At 47.0% G+C, this 16,849-nt stretch overlaps 1 protein-coding gene across 7 annotated transcripts in view; it reads right to left on the bottom strand.

Annotated features, from left to right (window-relative positions):
* The window catches only part of LOC128690039 (ras-related protein Rab-9A), a 150,220-nt gene that overhangs the window by 116,598 nt on the left and 16,773 nt on the right, over positions 1–16,849 (bottom strand). For 2 of the 7 annotated variants that reach the window (XR_011392408.1, XM_053778565.2), the window contains exon 1: positions 4,230–4,490. The exons of 1 other annotated variant lie outside the window; for it this stretch is intronic. The gene's annotated coding sequence lies outside the window, so the exon portion shown is untranslated. Of the gene's footprint in view, positions 1–756; positions 896–4,229; positions 4,492–16,849 lie in introns of those variants that run through there. 4 more of the 7 variants (XM_053778566.2, XM_053778571.2, XM_053778564.2 and 1 more) reach the window with 4 other exon arrangements.

Here is a 16,849-nt window from a genome sequence, read left to right as displayed (position 1 = left end):
TTTTTACCACAGGGTTGGCACTAGAAGCTTTCTTGGGGCCCATGGTCACTTATTCTGCAGATAAAATCACCAAAAACACTGTAATAATACGAAATGTTACGATTGTATGCTTGGATGTTACCACGGAGGCTGGCTTGTAAACAATGCTACCGGCGGAACATGTGAGGCTGGCTCAGGCCGCACATTAGACGTGTCTCGGATGAATAGTGTTGAGCGGGTTTTTTAGCGGTATGCGAGGCAAAATCTTAGCGATAAAATGTATCGGTATGAGGATTTAACATTATGTGATGCCAACGGTATGCGGGGGTCCACTGTAGTAGTATTTTATTATTATTATTATTAGGATTTTATGCCATACAAGAACGTAGGTCATGGAAACAGGTAGTGCGGCGTCTCAGCATCAAGTATTTCAGACTGCCTCCTACAGCCACTGAGTACACTAGCTTTCACTGTCTCCAAGAATACATACATATCTGTACAAATATGCATCCCATAGTACAAGATGTCAGCAAAAAGGAAGATCTTGACTTCACCTCAAGGAAGTGCCAAGAAACAAAGGAAGGCTCTCGATCTTGAAGTGAAAATGAAGATTATAAACGAGTATGAAGTTGGTTAGAAAGTGAAAGGATAGCCGATGACTTGAAGCTGGCGCATTCTACCATTCCCACTATTATGAAGGATGATAATAGAATGAAAGAGGCAGTGAAAGCATCAACAGAATTTCAAACCATAATAACTAGGCTACCTGGAGGTTACCTGGACGTTATTCCGGGGATCAACGCCCCCGCGGCCCGGTCCACGACCAGGCCTCCCGATGGATCAGGGCCTGATCAACTAGGCTGTTACTGCTGGCCGCACGCAGTCCGACGTACGAGCCACAGCCTGGCTGATCCGGCTATACAAGAGAGAGGGAGAAGGTGCCAGCAATGTCTCTCAGTAACTCACGCTTCACCATGATGTATAGACGTGTAAGCTCACGGCACTATAAAATATTGTATAATTATACTATTACTATCAATAAAGGTTATCTACCTATCATATTTATTCCAGAATAATATTAGGTATAACATAAATAATGTAGAAGCATGATAAAGACGCCCAAATTAATAAAAACTGACATTATATAGAGAGGTATTGAAGGGTGGAGGGCCGGGAGGGATAAAAAAAAAAAAAAAAAAAATCCCCAAGCAATCAGCTATGCACATGTTTCCTGAAATATCTCAGAAGTAAATCACTGACCTATTTCATACTGTATTACTGTTAATAATAAAAATTGAAAGGAATTTCCCAGCAAACATAAAACTGAATGTTTTAATTTTGGGTGATGATGCTTTTGAAGTGTCAGTAAGGGGTGATTCCTCGATTAGCGACAAAATCGTTTACCGACAGGGTCTTAGGCCCCTAACTCCGTTGTTAAGTGAGGAGAGGCTGTATTTATTTGTCCACACTGTACTGACACACATCAAAACAGTTAACCTTGTCTTTGATTCTTTCATTCCATCCACAGCTTCTTGATCACTACTAACAAGAAATGTTGTAGACCTGGAAAAGTCATGCTTTGTCTACATTTTAAATTTGCTTTGCACTTAAATTAAAATCTTTCAATAAATGAGCAAATATGGCCAATAAATCATTGCCAGCACCATTTTCTACAAACTCTTTCTCCTCAAAAATTTTAACCTGACCTATTATTTGGTATTTATAAAATCTCTCCAGTCATCCATTGCAACATTTTCAGTGCATTTTTGATGTACATTTCATGTAAAAATGCCTAGCCTTCTCATTCAAAATAATCTCAGAAAGATGTACAGCTTCACTGTATTTCAGACAACCACTCACACAAAAGCAGTCTGCATTTTTGTTAGCAGGCCAATGTATATATATTTACTGTCAGTCATTACAAGAATAATCTCATAAGGTTTTCTGTTTTCAAATCATTTGTGCTCATTTTTCCAATATTGTGTGGCATGAGCTGTGCAGTACTTATTTTGTACATTTATAGTAATTAAATATATACAATTTTATAAATATCTCAAAGAGTAACTACCATTTTTTTATTTTGAAGAATATAAAAGTACATCACAGAAGGTTCCTGTAGGCCTACTATAATTCAGGTTTAATGCTTATTTCAAATTTTATACTGTACATGGGTATCTTCCTAATATGAGTCACCACTCTTTTCAACAGGTAGAGAATTATGGACAATTACAATACGTACTTGGTAATCATAGAGTACCAACATAATAAAATGAGGAAGGGTTGTTGAGGTGGTTCATCGATTTAGAAAGGATGGATCAGAATGTGATGACAGAGAGTGTAATATAAATCCAGGCTGGAAAGGAGAGATAGGAGTCATCCCAGTAAGGATTTGAAGTAGGGGGTGAAGAAGGTTTTGGTGGTAGAGATCTAAGTATTTAGCAGGCATGTGTGAACATTTTAAATTGATGTGAACAGAGACAAGTAGTTGTTAAGGGCTTGAAGTGCCATTACAATGTAAGTAAGGTAACATTTATGAAGGGATTCAGGGAAACAGGTTAGCCAGATTTGAGTCCTGGAGGTGAGAAGTATAGTGCTTGCACTCTGAAAGATGGATGGGGCTGTCACTGTTTGGAGAGTCGTCTGAATTGTGTTGTTCGCACTCTTTTGGCAAGATAGCTATTGAATGAGTGATGGTGAATGCATTTCCTTTTTGAGGTCACCCTGCCTGTGTGGAAGACGACCATTGTGACAAAAAAAAAAAATTGTATGGATTGTGCCCAATAGAAAAAATATTATCTATTTCATCATAATTTTGTGAGTAGGAAAAAGTCTGTGACTTGTAAAGGGGATCTTATTTCATTAGTACAATATTTTATAATTTAGCATTGTTCTTCCTTTGAATTTTTTTGGCAAGGCAACTGTTCCACAGGTTTATTATATTCAACAAGAATAAATATTCTGTTACGTCTGTTCTGCAAGATTACTTGTCAAGTTTGGAATTATGGCCTCTTGTTGGTGTATCATTAGACTTCTTGGGAAAATATTGCTGTCCTTCTTGTAAGTGTGGCATTAGTCTTGTTGAAAAAAAATGACTTCTTGTTGATATAGCATTAGCTTCTTGGAGAAATGTTGGCCTTCTTATTAGTGTACTATGTAAATGGTTACATCTTCCATGCTGTACAAAAGTTGTATGTATTGAAAAGTATAAAATAATGAATGAGTTCCATTGTTTATTTACATGTAACTATTACCTAAAATATAGAAATGTAAAAGCCAACTTAATATTGTACACTTGAAACTACAATATAATTAATCACCTAAATCCAATAATGAGCAGTTATCTATTATTACCACCAACTGTTATGGGATTGGTAGTATACCTTGCATAGTATTCAGTTTTGAAACATTACATAAATTTAAAAGTGTAAAAAAAAAAGATCTGGCAAATAAGAACATATCCTTTGCATTTAAGCCCAAAAAAATGCTGAGCTCTGTCCATGGAATGTGCTTTGAGGACACACCAAGTTCATGGAATTTTCCCCACCAAGGTAGGTGACGGGGCCTTGGAGGTGTGAATAATAATTTAAGTTATGTCAATATTACTCCCATATATTTTGAAACTGAAAATACTTGCAATTACATTTCTAACTGTAATTACAATTTAAGAACAAGAACAAAAATAATGGAACACTGAAGTGGGCCAATACTAGGCAAGTCCGACTCACACCCACTTGTATGCCAACCCAAGCTATACTTGAAGCTACCAATCACTACATAGTCCTAAAATAATTATAAAACCTGGATTGTAGGAAGCTTCTTTTGGTTGTGAGCTGCTGTATCACCCGGCTACAAGTCACCAGTAAACTTAAATCATAAATAAATACAATTATTATTATTATTATAATAAAAAAGAAGCGTTAAGCCACAAGGGCTATACAGCTAAATAAATACAAAAACATAAATACAATAACAAAAGAAAAAATATACATTCATGTATATATACTCCAAGTAGTATGTCTCTCAGCATGTATATATTCCGAGAGTTTACTTTAATTCCTTAGGGATTAAGTTGTACCATTATCAGTCAAATATTTGACTGATGAACTGGTTAGAAGACTTAATGACCCTCGTAGTCTCTCCAGTGTTTAAAACCCCACTAACCAACCAACCATTAACACTCATGCAGGATACAATACAAGAGCTCAGGTAGTGCTCTTTAAAAAGAAAATTAAATTAAAAATAATATATACCTAATCCCAGGTAGCAGAACCCCAGGCTGACTAGGACCGAAGAATGTGTGTCGAATATACCTCCTGATTTCACGGAGACGAGAAGGCTGAAGATGACGGGAAGCATACAATGTTGAGAATATATGGTGATGACTGAGAGAGGGGAGACAGAGAGGGGAGAGGATTAAAAAAACAGAAAAAAGGGCAGCTTTCTCTGCCACCCACACCTTGGTGAGGGTTTGTTTACAGTGTCAGTCAGGTGATCCCGTGACGGAACACAGAAAACGAGTCTCTCAGGGGCCACCACTACGATACTCCCACTCAGGGACGACCACTCTGATACTCCCACTCAGGGACGACCACTCTGATACTCTCACTTAGGGACCACCACTCTGATACTCCCACTCAGGGACCACCACTCTGATACTCCCACTCAGGGACGACCACTCTGATACTCCCACTCAGGGACGACCACTCTGATACTCCCACTCAGGGACGACCACTCTGATACTCCCACTCAGGGACGACCACTCTGATACTCCCACTCAGGGACCACCACTGATACTCCCACTCAGGGACGACCACTCTGATACTCCCACTCAGGGACGACCACTGATACTCCCACTCAGGGACCACCACTCCGATACTCCCACTCAGGAACGGCCACTCTGATACTCCCGGTGGCCTGGTGGCTAAAGCTCCCGCTTCACACACGGAGGGCCCGGGTTCGATTCCAGGCGGGTGCAAAACATTTCGACACGTTTCCTTACACCTGTTGTCCTGTTCACCTAGCAGCAAATAGGTACCTGGGTGTTAGTCGACTGGTGTGGGTCGCATCCTGGGGGGCAAGATTAAGGACCCCAATGGAAATAAGTTAGACAGTCCTCGATGACGCACTGACTTTCTTGGGTTATCCTGGGTAGCTAACCCTCCGGGGTTAAAAATCCGAACGAAAAATCTCTCTACTCCCACTCAGAGACGACCACTCTGATACTCTCACTCAGAGACGACCACTGATACTCCCACTCAGGGACGACCACTCTGATACTCCCAAATACTAATGTTGCCATCCCTGGCAACACCCCCCCCCCACTCTTCATAGATCTAAACTTGCTCCCAGTTCAGTACATCCACACTTACTACTGTGCAATCTATATCTACAGGGCCTTAAACTCTAATATCAACCTTGACCTAAAACGCTTTCTTGATAGTTGTGACAGAACCCACAGGCATAACACCAGACACAAACATCTCTACGACATTCCCCGTGTCCGACTAAACCTTTACAAAAATTCAATGTATGTCAAAGGCCCTAAAATCTGGAATACCCTACCTGAGAACTCTAGAACTGCAGACACATTCATCACCTTCAAAACTACCATTAGAAAACATCTTATCTCCCTGATACACCCCGTCAACTAACTACACGAATACCACCTGGTGGTTCACACTTACACTCACTCACTCATTTGACCATAAACGGAAATATTAATCTCAGTCTTAAAATAATGAATCCTGTGATACTCCAATACTGAAACTATGTACTGTGCCAAAACAAAAGCATTCACATTGCTAAACTCACAAACAAGTATTTAGTCACTTAGCCATAACACCAACTTACCTCATAATTTGTAATATTTTACAATTAAGAATAAAACTAAGTATGCCCGAAATGCCTAGCCATGCTAAGCGTTCTAGTGGTACACTCTGTAATCACAATTTTACTACATGTAAACCAAACAATAACCAAATTTCTGTAAACTCAGCATTGTAATCCTTATAGAGAATAAACTTTGAATCGAACTTTGAATTCAGGGATGACCACTCTGATACTCCCACTCAGGGACGACCACTCCGATACTCCCACTCGGGAACGACCAGTCTGATGCTCCCACTCAGGGACGACCACTCTGATACTCCCACTCAGGGACGACCACTCCGATACTCCCACTCAAGAACGACCACTCTGATACTCCCACTCAGGAACGACCACTCTGATACTCCTACTCAGGGACGACCACTCATATTCCCACTCAGGGGCCACCACTCCGATACCCCCACTTAGGGACGATCACTCTGATACTCTCACTCAGAGACGACCACTTCGAAACTCCCACTTCTAATGAAAGTGATATTACTTCCAAAACAACTTAGAATGGTTACATAATAATAATAATAATATTTTCAACGAACCGGCCAAGGCAGGGTGACCTAAAAAGAAAAACGAAAGTTTCTCTGTTTTAAATTTAGTAATCTATACAGAAGGGGTTACTAGCCCCTTGCTCCTGACATTTTAGTCGCCTCTTAAGACACACATGGCTTACCGAGGAGCAATTCTTTTCCACTTCCTCATGGCGATTATTATATGGATACAGTTGGCGAAACTCTGGCATTAATTTACATTTTTAAATACGTACTACCTATGTACACCACGAAATAAATGTCTCGTCTGCCGTTAAATTACCGTTTTTCTTTTTCTGCCTTTTGTCTCTTTTTGTCGTTGAATCATCAACCTGTCGATGATGGAAATGACAGATGCACTGAGACAACAGAGGCATGAAAAACAACGAGTCAGAGGCAGAAAGAGCACAGTGAACAGTGAGGTGTAGTGACTCGAGAGCAGTGAAGCTATATACAATCATTGGGGGTGTTGATGTTTGATCCAGGAGTGAGGAGTGTAGCTCAAATTCCAGGGAACAAGAGGCGCTTAGCAGAGGTAACGCCGTTTTGTGAAGGATTTTCGATGCTGCTAGGTGTACACTGACTGGGATGCTGCTAGGTGTACACTGTCTGGGATGCTGCTAGATATACACTGCCTGGGATGCTGCTTGGTGTACACTGCCTGGAATGCTAGTAGGTGTACACTGCCTGGAATGCTAGTAGGTGTACACTGCCTGGGATGCTGCTAGGGGTACACTGCCTGGGATGCTGCTAGGTGTACACTGCCTGGGATGCTGCTAGGTGTACACTGCCTAGGAGGCTGCTAGGTGTACACTGACTGGAATGCAGTTAGGTGTACACTGACTGGAATGCAGTTAGGTGTACACTGCGTGGGATGCTGCTAGGTGTACACTGCCTGGGATGCCGCTAGGTGTACACTGCCTGGGATGCTGATAGGTGTACACTGCCTGGGCTGCTGCTAGGTGTACACTGCCTGGGATGCTGCTAGGTGTACACTGCCTTGGATGCTGCTAGGTGTACACTGCCTGGGATGCTGCTAGGTGTACACTGCCCGGGATGCTGCTAGGTGTACACTGCCTTGGATGCTGCTAGGTGTACACTGCCTGGGATGCTGCTAGGTGTACACTGCCTGGGATGCTGCTAGGTGTACACTGCCTGGAATGCTGTTAGATGTACACTCCCTGGGATGCTGTTAGGTGTACACTGCCCGAGATGCTGCTAAGTGTACACTGCCTGAGATGCTGCTAGGTGTACACATCTTGGGCTGCTGCTAGGTGTACACTGCCTGGAATGCTGTTGGGTGTACACTGCCTGGGATGCTGCTAGGTGTACACTGCCTGGGATGCTGCTAGGTGTACACTGCCTGGAATGCTGTTAGGTGTACACTGCCAGGGATGCTGATAGGTGTACGGTGCCTGGGATGCTGATAGATGTACATTATTATTACAATCAAGGGGGAAGCGCTAAACCCGGAGGATTATACAGCGCCTGGGGGGGGATGTGGAAGGCATTCAGGCTTAATTTGGGGAACTGGAGCACAGATCCAATTCCCTAAATCAAGAGCCCCTCACCAACATCAAGGAACCTTCCTTGAGGGGTGATAGGTGTACAGTGCCTGGGATGGTACTAAGGGTACTCTTCTCCGGGATGCTGCTAGGTGTACACTACCTGGGATGCTGATAGGTGTACGGTGCCTGGGATGCTGATAGGTGTACAGTGCCTGGGATGGTACTAAGGGTACACTTCCCCGGGATGCTGCTAGGTGTACACTGCCTGGGATGCTGCTAGGTGTACACTGTCTGGGATGCTGCTAGGTGTGCACTGCCTGGGCTGCTGCTAGGTGTACACTGCCTGGGCTGCTGCTAGGTGTACACTGCCTGGGATGCTGCTAGGTGTACACTGCCTGGGATGCTGTTAGGTGTACACTCCCCTGGATGCTGCTAGGTGTGCACTACCTGGGATGCTGCTACGTGTGCACTCCCTGGAATGCTGTTAGGTGTACACTGCCTGGGATGCTGCTCGGTGTACACTGCCTGGGATGCTGCTAGATGTACACTGCCTGGGAAGCTGCTAGGAGTACACTACCTGGGATGCTGCTAGGTGCACGCTGCCTGGGATGCTGCTAGGTGTACATTGCCTGGGATGCTGATAGGTGTACACTACCTGGGATGCTGCTAGGTGTACACTGTCTGGGATGCTTCTAGATATACACTGCCTGGGATGCTGCTAGGTGTACACTGCCTGGAATGCTAGTAGGTGTACACTGCCTGGAATGCTAGTAGGTGTACACTGCCTGGGATGCTGCTAGGGGTACACTGCCTGGGATGCTGCTAGGTGTACACTGCCTGGGATGCTGCTAGGTGTACACTGCCTAGGAGGCTGCTAGGTGTACACTGACTGGAATGCGGTTAGGTGTACACTGGAATGCAGTTAGGTGTACACTGCGTGGGATGCTGCTAGGTGTACACTGCCTGGAATGCTAGTAGGTGTACACTGCCTGGAATGCTAGTAGGTGTACACTGCCTGGGATGCTGCTAGGGGTACACTGCCTGGGATGCTGCTAGGTGTACACTGCCTGGGATGCTGCTAGGTGTACACTGCCTAGGAGGCTGCTAGGTGTACACTGACTGGAATGCGGTTAGGTGTACACTGGAATGCAGTTAGGTGTACACTGCGTGGGATGCTGCTAGGTGTACACTGCCTGGAATGCTAGTAGGTGTACACTGCCTGGAATGCTAGTAGGTGTACACTGCCTGGGATGCTGCTAGGGGTACACTGCCTGGGATGCTGCTAGGTGTGCACTGCCTGGGCTGCTGCTAGGTGTACACTGCCTGGGCTGCTGCTAGGTGTACACTGCCTGGGATGCTGCTAGGTGTACACTGCCTGGGATGCTGTTAGGTGTACACTCCCCTGGATGCTGCTAGGTGTGCACTACCTGGGATGCTGCTACGTGTGCACTCCCTGGAATGCTGTTAGGTGTACACTGCCTGGGATGCTGCTCGGTGTACACTGCCTGGGATGCTGCTAGATGTACACTGCCTGGGAAGCTGCTAGGAGTACACTACCTGGGATGCTGCTAGGTGCACGCTGCCTGGGATGCTGCTAGGTGTACATTGCCTGGGATGCTGATAGGTGTACACTACCTGGGATGCTGCTAGGTGTACACTGTCTGGGATGCTTCTAGATATACACTGCCTGGGATGCTGCTAGGTGTACACTGCCTGGAATGCTAGTAGGTGTACACTGCCTGGAATGCTAGTAGGTGTACACTGCCTGGGATGCTGCTAGGGGTACACTGCCTGGGATGCTGCTAGGTGTACACTGCCTGGGATGCTGCTAGGTGTACACTGCCTAGGAGGCTGCTAGGTGTACACTGACTGGAATGGGGTTAGGTGTACACTGGAATGCAGTTAGGTGTACACTGCGTGGGATGCTGCTAGGTGTACACTGCCTGGAATGCTAGTAGGTGTACACTGCCTGGAATGCTAGTAGGTGTACACTGCCTGGGATGCTGCTAGGGGTACACTGCCTGGGATGCTGCTAGGTGTACACTGCCTGGGATGCTGCTAGGTGTACACTGCCTAGGAGGCTGCTAGGTGTACACTGACTGGAATGCGGTTAGGTGTACACTGGAATGCAGTTAGGTGCACACTGCGTGGGATGCTGCTAGGTGTACACTGCCTGGAATGCTAGTAGGTGTACACTGCCTGGAATGCTAGTAGGTGTACACTGCCTGGGATGCTGCTAGGGGTACACTGCCTGGGATGCTGCTAGGTGTACACTGCCTGGGATGCTGCTAGGTGTACGCTGCCTAGGAGGCTGCTAGGTGTACACTGACTGGAATGCGGTTAGGTGTACACTGGAATGCAGTTAGGTGTACACTGCGTGGGATGCTGCTAGGTGTACAGTGCCTGGGATGCCGCTAGGTGTACACTGCCTGGGATGCTGCTAGGTGTACACTGCCTGGGCTGCTGCTAGGTGTACACTGCCTGGGATGCTGCTAGGTGTACACTGCCTTGGATGCTGCTAGGTGTACACTGCCTGGGATGCTGCTAGGTGTACACTGCCCGGGATGCTGCTAGGTGTACACTGCCTTGGATGCTGCTAGGTGTACACTGCCTGGGATGCTGCTAGGTGTACACTGCCTGGGATGCTGCTAGGTGTACACTGCCTGGAATGCTGTTAGATGTACACTCCCTGGGATGCTGTTAGGTGTACACTGCCCGAGATGCTGCTAAGTGTACACTGCCTGCGATGCTGCTAGGTGTACACATCTTGGGCTGCTGCTAGGTGTACACTGCCTGGAATGCTGTTGGGTGTACACTGCCTGGGATGCTGCTAGGTGTACACTGCCTGGGATGCTGCTAGGTGTACACTGCCTGGAATGCTGTTAGGTGTACACTGCCAGGGATGCTGATAGGTGTACGGTGCCTGGGATGCTGATAGGTGTACAGTGCCTGGGATGGTACTAAGGGTACACTTCCCCGGGATGCTGCTAGGTGTACACTGCCTGGGATGCTGCTAGGTGTACACTGTCTGGGATGCCGCTAGGTGTGCACTGCCTGGGCTGCTGCTAGGTGTACACTGCCTGGGCTGCTGCTAGGTGTACACTGCCTGGGATGCTGCTAGGTGTACACTGCCTGGGATGCTGTTAGGTGTACACTCCCCTGGATGCTGCTAGGTGTTCACTACCTGGGATGCTGCTAGGTTTGCACTCCCTGGAATGCTGTTAGGTGTACACTGCCTGGGATGCTGCTCCGTGTACACTGCCTGGGATGCTGCTAGATGTACACTGCCTGGGAAGCTGCTAGGAGTACACTACCTGGGATGCTGCTAGGTGCACGCTGCCTGGGATGCTGCTAGATGTACATTGCCTGGGATGCTGATAGGTGTACACTACCTGGGATGCTGCTAGGTGTACACTGCCTGGGATGCTGATAGGTGTACACTACCTGGGATGCTGCTAGGTGTACACTGCCTGGGATGATAATAGGTATACACTGCCTGGGATGCTGCTAGGTGTACACTGCCTGGGATGCTGCTAGGTGTACACTGCCTGGGATGCTGCTAAGTATACACTTCCTGGGATGCTGCTAGGCGTACACAGCCTGTGATGATGCTAGGGGTACAATGCCTGGGATGCTGTTAGGTGTACACTTCCTGGGATGCTGCTAGGTGTGCACTGCCTTCGATGCTGTTAGGTGTACACTGCCTGGGATGCTGCTAGGTGTGCACTGCCTTGGATGCTGTTAGGTGTACACTGCCTGCGATGCTATTCGGTGTACACTGCCTGGGATGCTGATAGGTGTACACTGCCTGGGATGCTGCTAGATGTACACTGCCTGGGATGCTGCAAGGTGCACGCTGCCTGGGATGCTGCTAGGTGTTCACTGCCTGGGATGCTGCTAGGTGTACACTGCCTGGGATGCTGCTAGGTATACACTGGGATGCTGCTTGGCGTACACTGCCTGTGATGCTAGGTGTACACTGCCTGGGATGCTGTTAGGTGTACACTTCCTGGGATGCTGCTAGGTGCGCACTGCCTGGGATGCTGCTAGGTGTGCACTGCCTGGGATGCTGTTAGGTGTAAACTGCCTGAGATGCTGCTAGGTGTACACTGCCTGGGATGCTGATAGGTGTCCACTGCCTGGGATGCTGCTCGGTGTACACTGCCTGGGATGCTGATAGGTGTACACTGCCTGGGATGCTGCTAGATGTACACTGCCTGGGATGCTGATATGTGTACGGTGCCTGGGATGCTGATAGGTGTACAGTGCCTGGGATGGTACTAAGGGTACATTTCCCCGGGATGCTGCTAGGTGTAAACTGCCTGGGATGCTGCTAGGTGTACACTGTCTGGGATGCTGCTAGCTGTGCACTGCCTGGGCTGCTGCTAGGTGTACACTGCCTGGGCTGCTGCTAGGTGTACACTGCCTGGGATGCTGCTAGGTGTACACTGCCTGGGATGCTGTTAGGTGTACACTCCCCTGGATGTTGCTAGGTGTGCACTACCTGGGATGCTGCTAGGTGTGCACTCCCTGGAATGCTGTTAGGTGTACACTGCCTGGGATGCTGCTCGGTGTACACTGCCTGGGATGCTGCTAGATGTACACTGCCTGGGAAGCTGCTAGAAGTACACTACCTGGGATGCTGCTAGGTGCACGCTGCCTGGGATGCTGCTAGGTGTACATTGCCTGGGATGCTGATAGGTGTACACTACCTGGGATGCTGCTAGGTGTACACTGCCTGGGATGCTGATAGGTGTACACTACCTGGGATGCTGCTAGGTGTACACTGCCTGGGATGCTAATAGGTATACACTGCCTGGGATGCTGCTAGGTGTACACTGCCTGGGATGCTGCTAGGTGTACACTGCCTGGGATGCTGCTAAGTATACACTGCCTGGGATGCTGCTAGGCGTACACAGCCTGTGATGATGCTAGGGGTACAATGCCTAGGATGCTGTTAGGTGTACACTTCCTGGGATGCTGCTAGGTGTGCACTGCCTGGGATGCTGCTAGGTGTGCACTGCCTTCGATGCTGTTAGGTGTACACTGCCTGGGATGCTGCTAGGTGTGCACTGCCTTGGATGCTGTTAGGTGTACACTGCCTGGGATGCTGCTCGGTATACACTGCCTGGGATGCTGATAGGTGTACACTGCCTGGGATGCTGCTAGATGTACACTGCCTGGGATGCTGCTAGGTGCACGCTGCCTGGGATGCTGCTAGGTGTACACTGCCTGGGATACTGCTAGGTGTACACTGCCTGGGATGCTGCTAGGTATACACTGTCTAGGATGCTGCTATGCGTACACTGCCTGTGATGCTAGGTGTACACTGCCTGGGATGCTGTTAGGTGTACACTTCCTGGGATGGTGCTAGGTGCGCACTGCCTGGGATGCTGCTAGGTGTGCACTGCCTGGGATGCTGTTAGGTGTAAACTGCCTGAGATGCTGCTAGGTGTACACTGCCTGGGATGCTGCTAGGTGTACACTGCCTGGGATGCTAATGGGTGCACACTGCCTGGGATGCTGATAGGTGTACACTGTCTGGGATGCTGATAGGTGTCCACTGCCTGGGATGCTGCTAGGTGTACACTGCCTGGGATGCTGCTAGGTGTACTCTGCCTGGGATGCTACTAGGTATACACTGCCTGGGATGCTGCTAGGTGTACACTACCTGGGATGCTGCTAGTTGTGCACTGCCTGGGATGCTGCTAGGCCTACACTGCCTGTGATGATGCTAGGTGTACAGTGCATGGGATGCTGCTAGATGTGCACTGCCTGGGATGCTGCTAGGTGTGCACTGCCTGGGATGCTGCTAGGTGTACACTGCCTAGGATGCTGCTAGGTGTATAGTGCTGGGGATGCTGATAAGTGTGCACTGCCTTGGATGCTGATAGGTGTACACTGCCTGGGATGCTAATAGGTGTACACTGCCTAGGATGCTGATAGGTGTACACTGCCTGGGATGCTGTTAGGTGTCCACTGCCTGGGCTGCTGCTAGGTGTACTCTGTCTGGAATGCTACTAGGTATTCACTACCTGCGATGCTCCTAGGTGTATAGTGCTGGGGATGCTGATAGGTGTGCACTGCCTGGGATGCTGCTAGGCCTACACTGCCTGTGATGATGCTAGGTGTACAGTGCATGGGATGCTGCTAGATGTGCACTGCCTGGGATGCTGCTAGGTGTTCACTGCCTGGGATGCTGCTAGGTGTGCACTGCCTGGGATGCTGCTAGGTGTACACTGCCTAGGATGCTGCTAGGTGTATAGTGCTGGGGATGCTGATAGGTGTACACTGCCTGGGATGCTGTTAGGTGTCCACTGCCTAGGATGCTGATAGGTGTACACTGCCTGGGATGCTGATAGGTGTACACTGCCTGGGATGCTGTTAGGTGTCCACTGCCTGGGATGCTGCCAGGTGTACACTGCCTGGGATGCTGCTAGGTATACACTGCCTGGGACGCTGCTAGGCATACACTGCGTGTGATGATGCTAGGTGTTCCCTGCCTGGGATGCTGCTAGTTGTGCACTGCCTGGGATGCTGCTTGGTGTGCACTGCGTGGGAAGCTGCTAGGTGTACACTGCCTAGGATGCTGCTAGGTGTACAGTGCCTGGGATGCTGCTAGGTGTAAACTATCTAGTATGCTGCTAGGTGTACACTGCTTGGGATGCTGCTAGGTGTACAGTGCCTTGGATGGTGCTAGGTGTACATTGCCTGGAATGTTGCAGAAGCTTGTAAAAAAATGTGAACTACTGCAACTCTTCCTGCTACTTTTGGTGATGTTTATGAAGACTGAAAGTGACAATGTCGTGGTTTCAAGAATTCACAAGTCACCTACAAATTGGAGATGTCATCAGATGATGTTGGGTCCGACCTAGACCCTGATGAATGAACCTTGACAATGTAATTAAAATCTGGCGTGTTCTCCTGTGTCAATAAAGTAATCAACTGCTTTACTTTGTGTTTGCTCAAGAATTCCCTCCCTCATCTCTGTCTGTCTGTCTCTCTTCCCCTTTAATCTCGGAGACTTCCACTGTCTGATAATCTTTTGCAATGATCTTTTTTGTAGCGCTCCCATCTCGGTCGCTGGTGTCGATCGGGTTTCTCTGACACAGCTCAGGGTTTGGCACAATGAAGAATTGGATAAGAGGTTTTTCATAATTTTTAAACGAGAAACTTGGAAAAAAATATCGTGTTACCATAATACGGTAATATATATTTATATATATATATATATATATATATATATATATATATATATATATATATATATATATATATATATATATATATATATATATATATATATTGTAACCACGACCACCTCATGGTGAGCGAAAATCACACATGACTCCATGACTCTAACCCACAGGGCCACGTATTCCTACAAGAATCAAGCACCCAGGGGAGCTACGTGTTTTACCTTGATCCGAGGATATACGATGGTGTGGGTGCCTCTGAGCTAATTTCATTTTAATTTCAAACGGGCATAGCCCCACTCCACAAAGGGGGCAGTAAAGCAACAGCAAAGAACTACAGACCGATAGCACTAACATCCCATATCATAAAAATCTTTGAAAGGGTCCTAAGAAGCAAGATCACCACCCATCTAGAAACCCATCAGTTACACAACCCAGGGCAACATGGGTTTAGAACAGGTCGCTCCTGTCTGTCTCAACTATTGGATCACTACGACAAGGTCCTAAATGCACTAGAAGATAAAAAGAATGCAGATGTAATATATACAGACTTTGCAAAAGCCTTCGACAAGTGTGACCATGGCGTAATAGCGCACAAAATGCGTGCTAAAGGAATAACAGGAAAAGTCGGTCGATGGATCTATAATTTACTTACTAACAGAACACAGAGAGTAGTCGTCAACAGAGTAAAGTCCGAGGCAGCTACAGTGAAAAGCTCTGTTCCAAGTGTGAATTGCTCATTACTCTATAATTTGTTCATGATTGTAGCCAAAGTATAAACGTAAGTAACCATTCTACAGAATTCATTACCTTTGTAACTTGTGAGCTCATTACCTTTGTACCTAGTTCAGCTATCAAAACTTTGGGGGCCCAGTCCCTGGACCCATTACGTACCTCTGTAATCTGTAAATACCTTTGTAACTTGTCATGATTGTGACCAGACTTACCTGGAGTTCATTACCTTTGTAAATTGTGAGTTCATTACCTTTGTAAATTGTGAGTTCATTACCTCTGTAACTTGCTCAGCTATCAAAACTTTGGAGTCCAGTCCCTGGACCCATTATGTACCTCTGTAATCTTTTGACTACCGCCCACAGGATGGGTATGGGGTGCATAATAAACATATTAAACTAACTAACTAACCACAAGGCACAGTACTCGCTCCCATCTTGTTCCTCATCCTCATATCCGACATAGAGAAGGATGTCAGCCACAGCACCGTGTCTTCCTTTGCAGATGACACCCGAATCTGCATGACAGTGTCTTCAATTGCAGACACTGCAAGGCTCCAGGGGGACATCAACCGAATCTTTCAGTGGGCTGCAGAAAACAATATGAAGTTCAACGATGAGAAATTTCAATTACTCAGATATGGTAAACACGAGGAAATTAAATCTTCATCAGAGTACAAAACAAATTCTGGCCACAAAATAGAGCGAAACACCAACGTCAAAGACCTGGGAGTGATCATGTCGGAGGATCTCACCTTCAAGGACCATAACATTGTATCAATCGCATCTGCTAGAAAAATGACAGGATGGATAATGAGAACCTTCAAAACTAGGGAGGCCAAGCCCATGATGACACTCTTCAGGTCACTTGTTCTATCTAGGCTGGAATATTGCTGCACACTAACAGCACCTTTCAAGGCAGGTGAAATTGCTGACCTAGAAAATGTACAGAGAACCTTCACGGCGCGCATAACGGAGATAAAACACCTCAATTACTGGGAGCGCTTGAGGTTCCTAAACCTGTA

Source organism: Cherax quadricarinatus, chromosome 25, assembly GCF_038502225.1.
Source record: "Cherax quadricarinatus isolate ZL_2023a chromosome 25, ASM3850222v1, whole genome shotgun sequence".
NCBI classification, from domain to species: domain Eukaryota; kingdom Metazoa; phylum Arthropoda; class Malacostraca; order Decapoda; family Parastacidae; genus Cherax; species Cherax quadricarinatus.
This window is presented reverse-complemented; position numbering and strand designations above follow the sequence as displayed.